Raw genomic sequence first — 6235 nt, forward strand, 5'->3', positions numbered from 1 at the left:
GTGATGAGCTGGGGGCTGGGGGGAAAGGCTTCAGGACCAGATTGTATTTACATTCACACCTAATCTACTGAGGTATCCAGCAAACAGAGCTGTGTTGCCCAAGTGATAGATTTTGGCTGGGGTTGGGTGAGGGACAGGTGTTTTGCTTGATGGTCTGCCTGAGTCACAAGTACTATTTGACCTGCCCCTCTCCACTGTTTAAAGACAGAGCTGATTAGGCTCCATAGATAGTCTTTTGTTTTGTTAAGTGACCGCTACAGCTGAAATCACCGATAATCAGGTCTAAGTGGAAGAGACGGGCCCAGTCTGCACTAGCAGCAAGGTTCTCCCACTGAGAGCTCAGCTGAAATCACTGTGAGCTGGGTGGAACCTCAAGAGACATGAGAACAAACGTGGGTGTGGCATCATACTTTCTATTTAAGCAAGAGATACCACACCCTACAAACTGGAGGCCAATGTTAAAAGCATTGTCACTTGTTCATCCTGAAGTTGAACACTGGTTCTGAACAAGACCAGCAAATGCTCACTATGGGTATGTCTACACTACGAAATTAGGTCGAATTTATAGAAGCCGGTTTTATAGAAATCGGTTGTATACAGCCGATTGTGTGTGTCCCCACATAAAATGCTCTAAGTGCATTAAGTCGGCAGACCGCGTCCACAGTACCGAGGCTAGCGTCGACTTCTGGAGCGTTGCACTATGGGTAGCTATCCCACAGTTCCTGCAGTCTCCGCCGCCCATTGGAATTCTGGGTTGAGATCCCAATGCCTGAATGATGCAAAACAGTGTCGCGGGGGGTTCTGGGTACATGTCGTCAGGCCCCTCCCCCTCCGTCAGAGCAACGGCAGACAATCGATTCGTGCCTTTTTACCTGGGTTACCTGTGCTGACAACATACCACGCCAAGCATGGAGCCCGCTCAGCTCAGCTCACCGTCACCATATGTCATCTGGGTGCCGGCAGACGTGGTACTGCATTGCTACACAGCAGCATTTAATTGCCTTTTGGCAGTAGATGGTGCAGTATTACTGGTAGCCTTCATCGGCGATCTGGGTGCTGGCAGACGTGGGGCTGCATTGCTACACAGCAGCAGCCCCTTGCCTTTTTGCAGTAGATGGTGTATTACGACTGGTTTGATCAGATGTTGGCTGAAACTCCGTATGTCCCCCAGTCATATTCTGCTGCCTTCCGAATGATGATGGCAGCTATCAGTCGTAGTACACTATTTTCTGCCAAGCGCCCAGTATTTTCTGCCAAGCACCCAGAAGATGCCGAGGGCTATCAGTCATGCTGCACCGTCGGCTGCCAGCTTAAGATGTAAAAAATAGATTTGTTCTGTATTCATTTGCTTCCCCCTCCCTCCGTGAAATCAACGGCCTGCTAAACCCAGGGTTTTGAGTTCAATCTTTGGGGGGGCCATTCTGTGTGACAGTTGCTTGTGTTTCTCCCTGATGCACAGCCACCTTTGTTGATTTTAATTCCCTGTACCTGTACGCCATGTCGTCACTCGCCCCTCCCTCCCTCCGTCAGACAATAGTTTCGCACCTTTTTTCAGACCAGACGCCATAGCACTGGGATCATGGAGCCTGCTCAGATCACCGCGGCAGTTATGAGCACTATGAACACCACGCGCATTGTCCTGGAGTATATGCAGAGCCAGGACATGCCAAAGCAAAACCAGGACCAGCCGATGAGGTGATTGCAGCACGGCGACGAGAGTGATGAGGAAATTGACATGGACATAGACCTCACAGAAGGTACAGGCCCCAGCAATGTGCAAATCATGGTGTTACTGGGGCAGGTTCATGCCGTGGAACGCCGATTCTGGGCCCGGGAAACAACCACAGACTGGTGGGACTGCATCGTGTTGCAGGTGTGGGACGATTCCCAGTGGCTGCGAAACTTTCGCATGTGTAAGGGCACTTTCATGGAACTTTGTGACTTGCTTTCCCCTGCCCTGAAGCGCCAGAATACCAGGATGAGAGCAGCCCTCACAGTTGAGAAGCGAGTGGCGATAGCCCTGTGGAAGCTTGCAACGCCAGACAGCTACCGGTCAGTCGGGAATCAATTTGGAGTGGGCAAATCTACTGTGGGGGCTGCTGTGATCCAAGTTGCCAGGGCAATCAAAGACCTGGTGATATCAAGGGTAGTGACTCTGGGAAACGTGCAGGCCATAGTGGATGGCTTGCTGCAATGGGATTCCCAAACTGTGGTGGGGCGATAGACGGAACCCATATCCCTATCTTGTCACCGGAGCACCAAGCCACCGAGTACATAAACCGCAAGGGGTGCTTTTCAATGCTGCTGCAAGCCCTGGTGGATCATAAGGGACGTTTCACCAACATCAACGTGGGATGGCCGGGAAAGGTACATGATGCTCGCGTCTTCAGGCACTCTGGTCTGTTTCAAAAGCTGGAGGAAGGGACTTTCTTCCCGGACCAGAAAATAACCATTGGGGATGTTGAAATGCCTATCGTGATCCTTGGGGACCCAGCCTACCCCTTAATGCCATGGCTCATGAAGCCGTACACAGGCAGCCTGGACAGTAGTCAGGACCTGTTCAACTACAGGCTGAGCAAGTGCCGAATGGTGGTGGAATGTGCATTTGGACGTTTAAAAGCACGCTGGCGCAGCTTACTGACTCGCTCAGACCTCAGCGAAAAGAATATCCCCATTGTTATTGCTGCTTGCTGTGCGCTCCACAATATCTGTGAGAGTAAGGGGGAGACATTTATGGCGGGGTGGGAGGTTGAGGCAAATCGCCTGGCCGCTGATTACGCGCAGCCAGACACCAGGGCGGTTAGAAGAGCACAGCAGGGCGCGGTGCGCATCAGAGAAGCTTTGAAAACGAGTTTTGTGACTGGCCAGGCTACGGTGTGAAACTTCTGTTTGTTTCTCCTTGATGAACCCTCTGCCCCCCCCCCCCCCCCGGTTCACATTCATGCATTCTTCATTCATTCATCACACAACTAGGGGGATAATTGCCAAGGTAGCCCGGGATGGGTGGGGGAGGAGGGAAGGAAAAGGACACACTGCAGTTTAAAACTTTAACTCTTATTGAAGGCCAGCCTTCTGATGCTCGGGCAATCATCTGGGGTGGAGTGACTGGGTGGCCGGAGGCCCCCCCACTGTGTTCTTGGGCGTCTGGGTGAGGAGGCTATGGAACTTGGGGAGGAGGGCTGTTGGTTACACAGGGGCTGTAGTGGCGGTCTCTGCTCCTGCTCCCTTTCCTGCAGCTCAACCATACGCTGGAGCATATCAGTTTGATGCTCCAGCAGCCGGAGCATCGACTCTTGCCTTCTGTCAGCAAGCTGATGCCACCTATCATCTTCAGCCCGCCACTTGCTCTGTTCATCCCGCGATTCAGCCTGCCACCTCTCCTCTCGTTCATATTGTGCTTTTCTGTAGTCTGACATTGACTGCCTCCACGCATTCTGCTGTGCTCTGTCAGCGTGGGAGGACATCTGGAGCTCCGAGAACATATCATCCCGAGTCCGCCGTTTTCTCCTTCTAATCTTCGCTAGCCTCTGTGAAGGAGAAACATTTGCAGCTGGTGGAGGAGAAGGGAGAGGTGGTTAAAAAAGACACATTTTAGAGAACAATGGGTACACTCTTTCACGTTAAATTTTGCTGTTCACATTACACAGCACATGTGCTTTCGTTACAAGGTCACATTTTTCCTCTTATATTGAGGGCTTGCCGGTTTGGTGTGAGAGATCACTCACGCAGTGCCAGGCAACAGATTTCGGCTTGCAGGCAGCCATGGTAAGCCACAGTCTTTTGGCTTTTTTAACCTTCTTAACATGTGGGAATGGTTTCAAACAGTAGCGCCCTCATTTCCCATACCAAGCACCCCTTGGGTTGGCCATTTAAAATGGGTTTGCAATGTAAAAGGAGGGGCTGCGGTTTCCGGGTTAACATGCAGCACAAACCCAACTACCCCACCCCACACCCAATTCTCTGGGATGATCACTTCACCCCTCCCCCCACCGCGTGGCTAACAGCGGGGAACATTTCTGTTCAGCCGAGCAGGAACGGGCACCTCTGAATGTCCCCTTAATAAAATCACCCCATTTCAACCAGGTGACCGTGAATGATATCACTCTCCTGAGGATAACAAAGAGAGATAAGGAATGGGTGTTGTCTGCATGCCAGCAAACACCGGGACCATACGCTGCCATGCTTTGTTATGCAATGATTCCAGACTACGTGCTATGGCCTGGCGTGGTAAAGTGTCCTACCATGGCGGATGGGATAAGGCAGCCCTCCCCAGAAACCTTTTGCAAAGGCTTTGGGAGTACATGAAGGAGAGCTTTCTGGAGATGTCCCTGGAGGATTTCCGCTCCATCCCCATACACGTTAACAGACTTTTCCAGTAGCTGTACTGGCCGCAATTGCCAGGGCAAATTAATCATTAATCATTAAACACGCTTGCTTTTAAACCATGTGTAATATTTACAAAGGTACACTCACCAGAGGTCCCCTGTGTGCCCTCAGGGTCTGGGAGCACACCTTGGGTGAGTTCGGGGGTTACTGGTTCCAGGTCCAGGGTGATAAACATATCCTGGCTGTTGGGGAAACCGGTTTCTCCGCTTCCTTGCTGCTGTGAGCTATCTACATTATCTTCATCCTCATCTTCCTCGTACCCCGAACCCGCTTCCCTGTTGCGTGTTTCTCCATTGACGGAGTCATAGCACACGGTTGGGGTAGTGGTGGCTGCACCCCCTAGGATTGCATGCAGCTCCGCGTAGAAGCGGCATGTTTGCGGCTCTGCCCCGGACCTTCCGTTTGCCTCTCTGGCTTTGTGGTAGGCTTGCCTTAGCTCCTTAATTTTCACGCGGCACTGCTGTTGTGGCCTCTGTCCTTCATGGCCTTTGAGACCTTTTCTAATATTTTGCCATTTCGTTTACTGCTACGGAGTTCAGCTAGCACTGATTCATCTCCCCATATGGTGAGCAGATCCCGTACCTCCCGTTCGGTCCATGCTGGAGCTCTTTTGCGATCCTGGGACTCCATCATGGTTACCTGTGCTGATGAGCTCTGTGTGGTCACCTGTGCTCTCCTCGCTGGGCAAACAGGAAATGAAATTCAAAAGTTCGCGGGGCTTTTCCTGTCTACCTGGTCAGTGCATCTGAGTTGAGAGTGCTGTCCAGAGCGGTCACAATGAAGCACTGTGGGATAGCTCCCGGAGGCCAATAACGTCGAATTCCGTCCACACTACCCCAATTCTGACCCGCAAAGGCCGATTTTAGTGCTAATCCCCTCGTCAGAGGTGGAGTAAAGAAACTGGTTTAAAGGGCCCTTTAAGTCAAAAAAAAGGGCTTCGTCGTGTGAACGTGTCCAGGCTTAATTCGAATTAACGCTGCTAAATTCGACCTAAACTCGTAGTGTAGACCAGGCCTATCTTTCTGCAAGAAACTCAACTGACTGGATAGGAGCATATGGTGCAACAGTGAAAGACACAGCAGTTGAAAAAGTGAAGACCTCTCTCACCACATTCAAAAAATTTGCATACAGGGGGAAAAAACTGGGCAGGCAGGGAGTGGCTGTTGTGCCCCCCTCCGCCCCGTGAGAGACCAGCACCGGCTGTTATGACGGGAGGGGGGCAGGAGCTGGAGGTGCTGGGAGTAAAAGCTTGGAGCCAGCTGCGTGCAGGAGGGTCCCGGAGAGGCGCCGTCTGTGAGGGAACCGCACTGAGCCTGCAGGCAGATGGGGCAAGGGCCAGCTCTGTGTGGCAGCCCTGAGCCAGTGTGTGCAGGGGGGGAAGGGCAGGAAAGGAGCCAGCTGTGCCTGGGAGGTGGGGGACAGGTGATCAAAGTGTTCCATTTTGATATTATTGGAATAAAAAGTTGACTACTTGTTTTGAAACATTTTTTTGTTTTGAAATTTACTTTAGTTTATATTTTAATAATTTAAAACAACAAGGGCACACTGCTGACTCCTATCCAGCTTCTCGTCCACTGTAATCCCCAGGTCCTTTTCTGCAGAGCTGCTGCTTAGCAGGTCGGTCCCCAGCCTGTAGCAGTGCATGGGATTCTTCCTTCCAGGACTCTGCACTTGTCCTTGTTGAACCTCATCAGATTTCTTTTGGCCCAATCCTCCAATTTGTCTAGGTCACACCGGACCCTATCCCTACCCTCCAGCGTATCTACCTCTCAGTAGCTCAGTAACTTGCATACAGCTTGTAACAAAGGGACCCAGTGGCAGTTCACCCCTGGTAACAGCCCTGTCTCTC

The 6235-nt window shown here is 51.5% G+C and overlaps 1 pseudogene; it reads left to right on the top strand.

The window, feature by feature from the left end:
- LOC135891988 (adhesion G protein-coupled receptor E2-like) overlaps nucleotides 1-6235 on the top strand; it is a 1091233-nt pseudogene that overhangs the window by 505950 nt on the left and 579048 nt on the right.

Source organism: Emys orbicularis, chromosome 19, assembly GCF_028017835.1.
Source record: "Emys orbicularis isolate rEmyOrb1 chromosome 19, rEmyOrb1.hap1, whole genome shotgun sequence".
Taxonomy (NCBI): domain Eukaryota; kingdom Metazoa; phylum Chordata; order Testudines; family Emydidae; genus Emys; species Emys orbicularis.